Source organism: Neltuma alba, unplaced genomic scaffold (assembly GCF_004799145.2).
Source record: "Neltuma alba isolate B1F8T4 unplaced genomic scaffold, ASM479914v2 tig00010840_pilon, whole genome shotgun sequence".
Lineage (NCBI taxonomy): Eukaryota > Viridiplantae > Streptophyta > Magnoliopsida > Fabales > Fabaceae > Neltuma > Neltuma alba.
The window spans coordinates 227,059-241,798 of NW_021635638.1; the positions used below are offsets into that span (position 1 = coordinate 227,059).

General features: G+C 30.9%; 1 pseudogene; it reads left to right on the forward strand.

Moving 5' to 3' along the window:
• Positions 1-732: 732 nt before the first annotated feature.
• LOC114759403 (G-type lectin S-receptor-like serine/threonine-protein kinase At1g11410) lies at positions 733-5,259 on the forward strand (annotated as a pseudogene).
• Positions 5,260-14,740: the final 9,481 nt, after the last annotated feature.

Below are 14,740 nucleotides of genomic sequence, written 5' to 3' on the forward strand. Positions count from 1 at the left end.
TTTTTTATAAACATATTTAATCTTATATTTTATAAATATATATTAATTATTTATTAATTATATTATCTTATGTGTTATTAATTATGTTAATAAAAAATATATTATTAACAATTTTATTCCTCTAAATTAAAATATATCATAAAATCTATTTTTCTGTAATTATCATATTAACTTATTTCTTTTTTTTTAGTAATTTGTATATATAAAAAGTGCTACTGATAACAACTATCCAAACACTCTCACTTCTCAAAATCATTTTTTCATAAAATCTATTCTTTCTAGAATCTATTCTTCCCAAAATCGATTCTCCAGAATCACTTTTACAAACCACGGTTTGGTTTCATCCAAACACACCCTTAGTTTCTCATTGTGTCCCCATCACACTTCACAATCACCATTAATATTGTTGCCCTAGGGACCCATATGACAGCCATCACCTTAAGTCGTATCATTTTAATTTATTCAGAAAAGAGAAAACCCGAAGCCCTAGTATACACACGCGTACACGCAAAGTAATGATAATTTTTTGAACAGAAATATCATATAATTTTCAATCTAGGATGTCTTGATTACTTCTTTGACAGAGCAACGCTGCAGAAAAGCAAGACTTTATTGTAAGCGAGTCCTATACCTTTTGGACGACTCGCCTAACCAGTATATCTGACATGTTAAGAGGTACTATAAATATCTGTGCCCTTTTAGCTCCGCTGCAGTATAACCGACTGGAGAAATTTAGCCCCAGCTTTATCCCTTGCCCCGTTACCACCATGAAGCCTTATTCTGCGAAAGCCCTAATTCTGATAAATGTTCCATTGTTTCTTCTATTGGTGCTTCATTCTTCTTGCCATTCTCTTCATAGAATAACCCCAAGCCAGCCCCTCAAAGACGGCGATGTTTTGCTCTCAAATGGAGGAACCTTTGCCCTCGGTTTTTTCACTCCTAGCAACAATTCAAGAAAGCGCTATGTTGGAATATGGTTTGCAAGATCCTCTAAACCAGTTGTTGTGTGGGTTGCTAATAGACAGACTCCTCTCAATAATACTTTTGGAGTTTTGTCCATTGATGTCCATGGGAACATCGTTCTCATTTACAATGATACTAATCTAAATAGAAATGCCCCCATTTGGTCTTCCAGTGTTTCTTTCTCATCTTTTAGTCACACCTTTGCCGAGCTTCAGGACACTGGAAACTTGGTTTTAATCAGAAATAAAGGCAGGCCAATATGGCAGAGCTTTGACTACCCTGGCGACACGATGCTTCCGTTCATGAAAATTGGGGTGGACCTGAGAACTGGTTTTAATTGGTCCATGACATCATGGAAATCCCCAGACGACCCAGAAATGGGGGACGTGACTCACATGATCGACCCAACAGGTTATCCTCAACTGTTCTTGCTTAAAAATGGAGCTCCATTTTGGCGAGGCGGGTCTTGGACGGGTCAGAGATTTAGTGGAATACCACAAATGACGCCCAACTTCATCTTCAACGTCACTTATATTAACAATGCCAGTGAAGTTAGCACTGTGACCCAAGTCATGGACCCTTCAGTATTCTTAATAATGGTGCTAGACAACACTGGCCATGAGACACGAACTATTTGGCGAGCTAAGGAGAATAATTGGCTCCAAGTTTGGTATGGTCCGACAGAGGACTGTGACCACTATCGTCGGTGTGGGTCGAATAGTAAGTGTGACCCATATAATATGAACAAGTTTGAGTGTGTGTGCTTGCCCGGATTCGAACCCATGAACCCATATGAGTGGAATATGAGAAATGGGTCAAGTGGGTGCGTGAGGAAGAAGAATGTGTCCACGTGTCGTAGCGGGGAGGGGTTTGTGAAAGTGGCACATGTGAAGGTGCCAGATACATCAAAGGCACGTGTGGATAAGAGCGAGAGTATGAAATTGAAAAGTTGTGAGGAAAAGTGCCTGAGGGATTGTTCGTGTGTGGCGTATACGAATGCGGATGAGGTCAAAGAAAGTGGGTGTTTGACATGGCATGCTGATATGGAAGACATCAGAACATTCGAAAATGTGGGCCAAGATTTGTATGTGCGTGTGGATGCAAATGAATTGGGTAAATTCTTCACCTTCACTTCTTTTACGTTTTTCTTATTAAAAGTACAAAATTTAAAGCCAAAAAGAACTTTTAAGTAATATAGATGTAATTTGTGTATTTGTGATCATATTATTAAATTCTGATAAAACCACAAAATTCATAAAATAATTTATTTCTTTTGAAATATGCCCTGTTCTCTAAAATTTTTCTTCATTTAATTAATATTAATTAATTTTTTTAATTTTAAGAGATTGTTTAATGAGAATAGTATTTTATTTATTTTAATTATAAAATTTATTTTGGTCATTGTATACCATTTTATAACATGCAGCTGATTATTATTTATATTGATGATATATTAGCCAAAAATCATCATTGATAATGATTATATTTGCAAGGGATCAAATTGAGAGAAAATTATATGTGAGGGACAAATTGGGAAGATAAATAGTCGGAAGTAGAACATCTGGGGCCTTTAATGTGTCTCCCTCTAATATCTGTTGTGGTGTCCCAGCCTCCCGACCTTTAATGTGCCTCAAAATTTTAGGGTATATTTTCTTTGAAAAATAATAAAAATTTTAAAATTGCACTATTTTTTTACTCAAGATATCAGTATGCACTAATTTTATGTAAAATTGAATCATCAAAAGAAAATATTTGCAAAATTAGCATCATAATAGACAATAAAGATATCAGAGGAATGCATATTTGAGGCCTCAAGCCCGAAGCTGAATGTTTTAGGCACAAATTCAAAATAAAGACGCGTCTTTATCCAAACTATGTATAGATGGATCTTTAAATCTACATACTGAGATGATCTATTGTAAGAAGTATCATTTTCCCACACTAGTAAAAGTATATTCATTTAATCTCTCTCAAAAGTATCATGATAATTCCTTGGGGGGTGGGCATTTTTAAGCTTATATTAGTTGTTTGAACTTAAATTCCTCTTTGGTGTATTATTGTTTGCAGCTAGATATGAAAGGAAGCATTATGGTTCTCTTGGCAAGAAGGGGATGATGACCCTCATAGTTATTTCTATTTGCTTGATAACATTCCTGGTCATCTCTTTCTTATGTTGGTTTGTAATAAAGAACAGGAATCAAGGTGAGCTTTATTTCCATCATTTCGCCCACAAAATGAAGTTGTTGCGTTGATAAAATCTATACACGGCACTACACTTACTTGAAGATTTGTCTTTTTAATCTACAGTGGTGATTAATTGGCTGTATTACAACTCATCTCTTACATCTATTTTTTCACTTTTTATTTCACACAGCAAAAAGAATGCACGGAGAATATTTTTTTGACGGAGAAGACAATTCCAATTTAACTCTGTTTGACCTAAAGGACATAATTGAGGCAACAAGCAATTTCGCAGATGCTAATATGCTTGGAAAAGGTGGCTTTGGTTCAGTATATAAGGTAGATGTTCTATGTATAAATAGTCTGAAATTTCATAAATTGGAGTAACATTGTTTTCAATGCCATTAGCTTATTATTTATAGTAGTGGTTTCATACAACAAAGATAAAATGCATACATTCATGAATTAAATTATGGATTTTGACATCAGGGTCTACTTAAAGATGGAATGGAAATAGCAGTTAAGAGGTTATCAAAGTATTCTGGACAAGGCATCGAAGAATTCAGGAATGAGGTTACTTTAATTGCAAAGCTCCAACATAGAAATCTTGTAAGGATCTTAGGTTGTTGCATAGATGGGGAAGAGAAGATGTTGATATATGAATATTTGCCAAACAAAAGCTTGGACTCCTTCATATTTGGTGTGTCTTCTTCTCATTTAATTTGTCTACATATATAAGATTTTGTCAAAATTTACAATTGTTGAAAATGAGAGAATTGATCAAGCGATATTCTTTACTTCTAATAGTTTATCTCTTTTATCTAGATCAAGCAAAAAAATTACAATTAGATTGGAGGAAAAGATTTTACATCATTTGTGGAGTTGCAAGAGGAATTTTATACCTTCATCAAGACTCAAGATTAAGAATAATTCACAGAGACCTAAAAGCTAGCAATGTCTTGTTAGATCTTGCAATGAATCCTAAAATTGCAGATTTTGGTATGGCAAGAATATTTGGTGGTGACCAAACTGAAGCAAACACAAACCGTGTTGTTGGAACTTAGTAAGTACTCTATAGCTCATATTACTTCAGTTCCCTAGCACTGCATTACACGTACATATGCCTAGTTTCCACAAGTTCGAAAAATACTAGTAACACTAAAAGCTACACTTTGAAGTAGTACTTCGTTGGGAATGATTTTCTACAATTCAATATCTGTATATAAATAATGTAAATTTCAATGCTAGAAAATCCATTTTTCTTAGTCAAATATCATTTCAAACACGAGCTAGATAGGTTTGTGATTCATTCCAGCCCATTCAAATTCAAAGTCAATATATTCATATGACAAAATATGCTAGAAATAATTAAAAAAACAATTCAGTGCTATAAAACTAAGTATCTCTAGTCAGAATGATTATTGACAAATTTCATTAATATTTTGCAGTGGTTATATGTCACCGAATATGCAATGGAAGGAATTTTTCAATAAAATCAGATGCGTACAGTTTTGGAGTTTTACTTTTGGAGATTGTTACTAGCAGAAAGAATAGTGGTCATTATGATGACATTACTTCTACTTTGGTTGGACATGTAAATACAGATAATGAACAACTTGAGTTAAGTTTGCTCTTTTCTAATAGTCCGCTTGCTTAATGAATTCAATCATTTCAGATTTGGAATCTTTGGAGAGAAAGCAGAGCTATGGAGATTATTGATCCATCGTTAATAGGTGATCCATGCCTTGAACATGAAGTTCTCAAATGCATTCATGTTGGGCTTTTATGTGTGCAAGAATATCCAACAGATAGACCTACCATGTCAGAAGTTGTTTTCATGTTGGATAATGACTCAACTCTTCCTCATCCAAAGCAACCAGCATTTCTTTTCAAGAAAACTAATTGTGATGATTCAAATCCGTCAATCAGTGAAGGAGTTAATTCAGTTAATGAGATGAGTACTACTGTGATTGAAGCTCGCTGAAAATCATCACTCTCTTACAATTGGTAATGCTCTTATAATGCTATGATATACTTGTGATGAAGTGATGGATATATTTTACTATTTTTAAGACATTGTGAATGATAATAATGCATATATGTTTTTGCATTGAAGTCAAGTGTGAATCGCAATGATGCATAGATTTTTTTTCCCCCTATTGCGGTTACAAAATAAATGATGTTTAAAACTTGCTTCGTTATCAAGCTTGGTTTTAGTTGTTAATTACCATCAGTATTGGATATCTTCTTCCGCGTAACATTTTGTTGCCATACATATACGGCATACCCCGAAATTAATTGTCCTTGAAATTTAGGGTTATAAAGCTAGACATAACCTCAAAATTAATTGAACAAAATTTTTCGTGTTAATTACACAATTTGATTTGAAAATTCAATGCGCGAGAGGCAATTAATAAGGGTAAATTTTCAAATATTTAATACATTTTTAATATCTATAGAAAAGACACATTCTCAATATAAAAATAATAATAATAAGAGTTAAGGTGTAAATTTATCCTAAAAATTTTTTGCTAAAAAGCGCTAGATATCAGAAAGATTTTTTGGATTCAATTTCACCTTAGAAGTTTTCAAATCGTAGCAATTTCATCCCAGCCATTATCCAGATTAAATTTGACTATTGGTTGGCTAGATACACTGAGTTAGCAAGTCCTCATAGTTTCACTTGATCTTTAATCATGTCTCTAAATTTCTTTATTCATTCTATAAATTATAATAATATTCTTTGATAAATATAAAATATAATATTATATAATATTATCCGATAAACAATAATATTCTATAATAAGATATTACAAGAGTAATTTTATTTTAATATTTATTTAGAATTTTGAATTAAACTTATATAGTTAATTATATTAGTTATATTTATTATCATTAATTTTAAATGTATTATTAATAATTTATATTTCAATATTATATATAATTATTTTAAATTAAATTAATAAATAAATTTAAAAATATGTAGGGACTTTAATAAAAATCAGGTTAAACTATAAAAATCAAATAAAAAGGAAAATAAATGCAAGATCTAATTAAAAAAATTGAAAGTATAAGAACCTGATAAAAAGAACTATAAGATCTAAATTAGTTGAAACTATAATGACTTGCCTTAGTTGCCTATTAATGGTCCAAGATTTTCAATAATTATTTTTTTAATCTCATATTCTTAATTTTTTTAGCAAATAACTTGCTAAACAAAGCTCCTTGTACCATTGCTATCAGCCTGTCACATCCTATAAAATTTAACCTTAATAATGGTAATGAAAAATTTAGTCAAGGGCCAATAAAAAAAGTAGATTAGCTAACATAGCCATACATGACATAAAATCCAAATAGGGTCAGGACTAATATTTTCATAACATCCGGTATAGGTTGGACAAACTGTAAGGGGGTATCAGAAAAATTAAAAAATTCCCCAAAAATAGAAAAAAAAATTGGAGATTTGAGGATTTAGAATAGTATATAAGGTCACAAAGGTGAAAAAGGGGTAAAAATAATTTATTACAGAATTTTCAAGATTTATCAGTATTTTATGACCTAATAAGGATTTTTTGTCATAATTAATTACTTGAGTTACCCCAAGGCCTCAATAAATTTGAAAAAATATGAAAAAATTATTTAGAATATTATTATGAATTTCAAATTATCTTGGGTCTCAAGATGTGAAGGAAATTATTTTTTGATATTTTATGATGAAACTTTATTGGTAAGACATGATTTTAGAGAAAATTCAATACATAAAGTTAAAGGTGGAAATAAATTTCAGAAACATTCATGAGACCTTTTCATATTAAAAGAGAATTTTTGATGGGGAAAAATAAATTTTTGAAGGGCCAAAACTATTTTTGAAAATAGTAACCAATATTATGAGTTTTAGTTGAAAATTGCTAATTTGTGATTGGGCCACATTTCCTCTTTCTCTTTAATCATTTTTTAGCTCATTTTGGGCCAAGAAAGTCCATAAAATTTGTGTAGCCCATGGTCCCTCTTGCCAAGAGAGTTTAAACCCAATTTAAGCCCAAAACATATAAGAAAAATCAAAGACAAAGGGACATTTGGCATGACCTGAAAATTAAGGGTTGTGAACAGGAACACATGTCCCTTTAGATGGCAGAAAACGAGGCCATTGGGGTTTATAATACTCCCCTAAAAGAGTGAAATGGCCAAAATTAGGAAAAAGAAGAGAAATTTTGTTCAACTGAAAACTCAACCTTAAAGAGCACCTAAAACCTTCCAAAGCAAGAGAAAATCATCAAGCTTTAAGCAAGGATCCATTAAAGTATGTCTAAGCTTGATTTTGGTTAGATTTAATGGTTGTTTTGGTTGAAATTTCATGACAAAACCTAAGCTACCATGCTGCCAATTTTTTGTCACTATGAGGAAGCATTATGAAAGGATAGAAACCATGAATATGAGCTTGGAGTGATATGTTTGATTGATGTTTGGATTGAATTTTGGAAGAAAATCAAAGTTAGGGTTTTAACCATACTATTCGGCCACTATGTGTTCTTAAGATTAGAGATTGTTTTAATGTGATTTGATGATTTCAATGAGTTTAAAAGGTATTTTTGTGCAAAAAAATACAAGAAAAAGTATCTAAAATCATTGGAATCAAAAATAAAAATTTTGGACTCCTAAACCCTACTATTCGGCCAAAGCAAGTTAAAGGGGAAGGAATGTGATTTTGTTAAATCTGATTTGATTATTTGAATTTTACATGAAAAATTGTGTAAGAATGGCCCAAGAGATTGGTTGAAACAAAGAGAAAATAATAATGTTAAAAATCAAAGAAACATGGGTTTATATGAGTTTATTGTTAAGCAATGGTATTTATGCTTGGATTATTAGTAATATGGAATGTATTTATGCTTGGATTGATAGACATTGTGCAAGAAAACCAAAAGAAGCATCAAATACCTAAAGAGGCTGAATTGTATACCTAAGAAAGAGGTAGCATTGAATTCATAATTTGATTGCTTTCTTGCTTGTTTAAATCTATATGTGTTATTTGTTTTATGTTGCCATGATGTGATTGAGCAAGCAATATGTTTATGTGTGAAATTCTATGTCAAATATGCCTTGGCAATATGTAATGTGGAATGGCATAATAGTTGATTTATGGCTCTCTTTCCATGACAATTGATAAGCACATGAAATGTTGCATGATAACCTTAGTTTTATGATAACATGTCACATTTTTAGATAGCATGATTAGCATAATAATTGTGATTTAGTACTATTGAGATTTCTGATGAAATCTTATTCCTCTATGTTCAATTATTCATCAAATAGGGGTTGGATCAAGCCAGGAGATTATCTTGGGAGACAATCGAGTTTAATGCCTCTTGAAAGAATGTTGTATTTATTCATGAATATTTATGGATTATTGAGAATTATTGTGGATTTTTGTAATAATCATCAAGAATATTATACATGTGGATACTTGATTAAGAAATCATGTCTAAGCATGTGAAATGTGCTTAGAATGGTTCTATGGAATCAAAAGATGAGAAAAATCAAGAATTGCATGAAAAAGGGATAAAATAATCCTAATAATGCAACTTTTTCCCATCAACGAAATTTCTCCCTATCTTCCTCCCTATTTTAATGTTAATTTGATGATGAGAATAAGGTTGGAATTATACAATTTTGTTAAGGACAAAATTGGAAAGAAGTTACCTTAGATTTCAAACTACTTTTCAATTTGATTAGAGCACATAGGAAAAATTAGAAGAGCAACACATGGCATCTTAATTGGACATTTGGCAAGATCAAGGAATACATGGTTTTATCAAGTGACATGTGTCATAGTAAAATAGTAAAAGTAATTTGAATTGACCCAAGATAAATGGTAACTAGAGCCTTATGAATACTCCTTTCTCCCTCCCCCTTCAATGTTTGGATGGCCAAGAGAGGAAGAGCAAGGGGAGCATGAAATTTTAAAGCAAAAAAGGAGGAGGAGACAAGCTTCAAGTCCTAAAAAAATCTAAGTTTCAAGAGAAGATAAGATCATGATTTTCAATATAGTTTATGATGTTTTGTGTCTTGCAAAATTTGGTTATGCTTTTTGTTGAGATTTATAAGCATAAAACCCTAAGTATTTATGCTGTCCAATATTGATTAAGTCATGAAAAAGATGATTGATGATGGAATCATGTTTAATAGATAGAAAGGAAGAAGAATCAAGTGGCTTAGTGATAAAATTGGAAAGAATCTAACTTCCCTTTATTCATGAGAATTTCAGCCAAACATGGGGATGATGCTAGGGTTGCATTTAGAATTAAAAATTGCACCAGGTAAATATAAGAAAGCAAATTTAGAAGCATTGAAATTGAAAATGCAATTTTAAACCCTAACCCTATGCATTCGGCCAAGTTGAATTGAAGGGGAAGGAGTTGGATTTTGTTGAATTTGAGCTTAGAAATAGACTATCATGCAAAATTATGTGGTAATAGCGTGTAAAATTAATTTTATAAAGATTGAAATCAAAGCTCAAAAGTAAGATGTTAGAGTATACAAAAGAGGAAAGTATAAATGTAATTAATTCTATAGCTCTAATAAATGAATGATAATGATGTGCTAATGTGGTTAGCGCCATGTGATGTCAAGGACGATGAATGGAAAGGTTGATCAAGCAACCTTTATGATTGGAAGCATAGGGGAGTAAGAGGAAAGATTGAATGTGAAAGGCTAAAGATAAAAAACTTTACCCTACCCTTATATGCTTAGTATTTGCTTGCATGTATGGCATACTTGTATGTTTATGTGATGTTATGAACTGATGTATTTGTGAATGTGAATATGTTTAAAGTATGCTACAGGTCTATGTGTTTTATGATAAATACATGATGCTTTTCAAACATGTCATTATGTTATAAAGATGTCAGGTTGCAACCATGTTATGAATATCCAGCTTGTCATATATGTTTAAATGGTTATTGTTTGCTACTAAGATTTTTCTTAATCTCAACCTCATTTAACCAACCATAATAGGTATGATATGCAAAGGAAGAGGAATGCATGAAGAAGAACAAAGAAAGAAGAGAAGAAAGTGATAATTGTACTTATGTATTTAATGTAATCTTTATATTAATATATAAATGAATATGGTTATCAATGTTATGTAATGTTAAATGATGATGAAGGCATGTAAATTTGAGCATGGTGATACATGAGTATGATTTATGCAATGTTAGAATGATTATATGTATGAAAGAAATGAATATGAATTGTTGTTTTCAAGTAAAGTAGATAAATCACTCTTAATGAGTAGCAAGATTAAGACAGAGTGAACAAGAAGTAAATGGATAAATCTGCTCATGAAATTTGGTGAAAAACTAGTAAACATCCTTTAAGACAAGTGGTAAATCTCTTAAAATGAATGTGTGTGCTAAGAGATATGATTGCTCAAAGTTAGTGTAGAGATTCTGGAAATTTACTATTTGACCAAATGAGCAGTAAATTTTAGTGAATTAACTGTATAAATTAAGAAGATTTAAGTCCAAATTTATATTTGTTTCCTATAGAGAACTGAAAGATTTTTAAATAGAGACTTAGATCATCCCAATATGATTTTTGTATAATTAGTTATGAATTCGCAATATTGGATCAGAAATCTGGAATTTACTAGTGAATAGTAACCTGAGAATCAAATTTCAAATTTTCAATATGCAGGCTTACTTAGTCAGCTTGAACCATAACACTTCTAAACGCATGCTAAAAGGGATAAATTTTAGCTCTCCTCTTGCATGATTGAATCCTCCCATTCATCCAATCAAATGCCCTAAAATTCATTCCCCCCAAAAAATGGTTTGTTTAGCTTTCCTTGGTTGTGTTTATTATTTTTTTTTAGCTTCTTTTAATTCCTTTCCAATATGATATAATAACCTAAAATTAATTCCTCCATAATGACCTACAAAATAATGAGATAATACCATAAAGCCCCAAGTTTAATTATTTAAGTGTAAAGATAAAAATATAACAAAATTACCTCGTTTTGCTCTATTTTAATAAAGTCATTCATTAATTGAAAGTAGTAATAATAAATGCAAACTAATCTCATTTTAGTTGATAAAATCTTTAAAAAGATATAAAATAACACTGCAAAATAGAAGTTTATCACTTTTATCCCCCTAAAATAAGGGATAGGCCATGAGGATTCTTTTATGTCCCCATAGTGAGGGATTGACCTTTTAGCTCTTTCCCCCAAAGTACGAAATTAGCCTTCTAGGCTCTTACTTCCCCTTGAGTAAGAAAACACTATTGCAAATTTATAAATATTTGATACCAAATACTTAACGGTTATTCAAAAACCATCAAATAAGGGGAGGCACTAAATAGAGAAACAATACTTAATTCATGGCATATTCTCCATGATATTTTGCATCATATGATCCGAGATAATCTAACCAGTTATGCCAAGGCATACAAATATAAACTTCTAGTTTATTAAAATATTATTCTTAATTATCAGTAAACTTCTAGTTATCATGATATGTTATTCATTTTTCACTTTAATAATTCACAAGGAATATGTTATCAATCATAGATTTTATCTTCAGAATAATAAATGATGATATGACTCTTCTAGAGCCTTATTTTTTATTTTTCACCTAATGGTAGAAACTTATGCACTCTCAGAGGGGCAAGCACCACTAACTCTTTTAGAGCCTTTTTCAAAAGGAATATGAGATATAAGGAATGTCATAAGTACCAATGATAACAAATTCCATTCACATGATCCATGCTTGTATTCTAACAATCTCTCCCTTAGTGTGAGTCATGTAAATATACTTTTCTTCTTATTTCTATATATCAAAGAGTGAATAGCATATAATAAATTAGTAACATATCTTTGACTTGAAAATCCAAGTACTTTGCAATTCACATATAACCATTGGTGTTAATTCAATTAAATTGCCACTTTAAGACCCTTTAATGAACGAAGGTTTTGTGTGTGTGTGTATATCAATGGGTCATAATTTTTATTATCATTTCTTTTTTGCCCACACAGAAAGGGGGAGAATTACATTAGCTATTCAAGAACTACATCAATTTTGTTACTATTTTTTTTTTAAAGAATTATGTCAATTTTTGCTACTAATTCTTTTGAAACTATATCAATTTTTTTCTTGGTTGTATATAGTTCTTCAAAAAATATCATACATAAATCTTCAAGAACTAATATATATTGTTATTTTTCTATATGGTATACTTTACTTCCTTTTATACTTTCTCAACATATGAAGTATTCAAAATTTTTCACAACATATATATTTTCTCAATATTTCATTATTGGAAAAATATTGCCCTTAGTTTATATATATATATATATATATATTTAACATTTCAAAACCTATTTCATGAATTTACAAATTCAATGAAAATTTGAAGAGAACCATAAGGACTAAAACTCAAACTATATAGTCACAACATGAGTCTTTAAGGCTTTAATTTTTGTAAGTTATTATTCTTCAAAACTTTATATAATAAATATATTTTTGAATGATCATTTGTATCATTCTATATTGAACCATAAGCCTTTGGACCTTTGATATTTATAATCAAGTTATTAAAGTGTCACAAGTTATTATTTCATAACATTCAATAACATGAGTATGACCTAAAGGCCTTGGAGTATAGTGTTATGTAAGCTCCCTTTGTAAGTGGGAGGTCACAGGTTTGATCTTAAAGCATCCTTCCTTTAACCCCCTTAGAGTATGTATTTGGAAGTGTTATAGTTTAAGAAATTCATGAACAAGCCTGTAGATTGAAAATTTGCAAGTTAATTCTCGAGTTACTGTTTATTGGTAAAATTCTAGATTTTTCAGTCCAATTTAAAAAATCAGAACTAATTATTAAAAATAATCACATTGAAGTAGTTTAAAATTCTATTTGAAGCTCTTTCAGCTCTCTATAGGAAAAATAAAATAAAATTGGACTAACCCTTGTCAATTTGTATAGTTTATTCATGAAGTTTTACTGTTTGTTTGGTCAAAACTATACTTTTTAGTTTCTTTGCCCTAATTTTGAGTAAGCATAAATCTTAGCACACACATTCATTTCAAGTGATCTACCTCTTGTTTTAAAGCTCAAGATGTGTACTTTAATCATGCCAAATTTCATAGGCAGAATCAATCATTTGTGTCACTTCCACTATGTCAATATTTCGTGGCTCCTTTAGAGATGCTTTATCTTCCTAATTTGCATTAACAATTTATGATTAATTCTTTCCATGCATAATCTCATTGCATCAATCCATAAACTATTCCCACAAATTATCATAGTCAATTATACATGTCATCATCATTATTTATTATCATATAACATTAATGACATGTTTATATCATACATTAATATACAAATTATACAATTTAATATAATGAATTTCTTCAATTCTTTTCATCTATCCTTGCTTCCACGTCATGCATCTTTTGCTTAATCATTATCACTTATTATGGTTAGTTAAGGAAGAGTGAGATTCAAGAGAATATCAGTAGCAAATATTACTATTTATGCATGCAAAATGGATACAAATGTATGACATGCTTGCTTAGTCTAACTCATATTTGCTTTTAACATATTCTCATGCTCAATGTTTCACATTAAAATGCATGGCCATGAAAAACATCAATAAAATAGAGTATCGTACTAGCATTAGCATCTTATATTATCAACAAGCAACATAATGCATATCAATACATAAGAATACACATCAAGCACACAAGAAAGGTAAGTTCACTACTTGTTATCCTTAAGCTTTCTTCTTGCTTCTTTTACTTTCCAACCATCCAAGGTTGCTTGAACAATCTTGTCATTCCTCTTTCTTGGTATCTCATGGTCCTAAATTCATAATACACAATAATATCCAATCCATTAAGACCATGAAAAAAATCATTAACCATCTTAACTCTTAAACTTGTTCCTCTTTAGCCTTAAATATCACTTTCTTAATCTTGATTCCTAAATTCATTCTCTTAGTTGTTTCCCACTCAATTTTTCATGAGAAATCCAAATTTTTGGATTTATCTAAATCCAACTCCTTCCCTCATTTCTTGACTTGGCCGAATACTATGCACGTAGGGTCCAAAAATTTCATTTTCAATTCTAATGCTTCCAAACTTATTTTCTCACCTTTACCCCACACAATTTTTCATTATAAACTCATTGGAAGCATCAAAATAATTAAAATCCAATCCTAAGGTATAGAACTCAGCTTGGCCAAAATGTTTCCCCAAGTTACACAATCATGAACTTCAACCAATTTCAACATAAAACTACTTGGTTCTTGCTCCTTTCAAGCCTTTAAATATTATTCCAACATCAATTCTATCTTCCCCTACACTTAACAATTTTATACAGCATAACCCCCAAGGGTTTCAAGCTCCCAAAAACCATTAAAATCCATAACCAAGCTCAACAACAAGGGTAGTGAAAACTACATCAAAAACCATTTACATATGTAGTTTTGGAGCTTGATCTTGCTTAGAATCACTTGGCCTTTCTCTTCCTTTCTTCTTTTTCTCTTTAGAATTCAACTTGTAAGAGTTTTCTCATGATTTCATGAGTCTTGGAC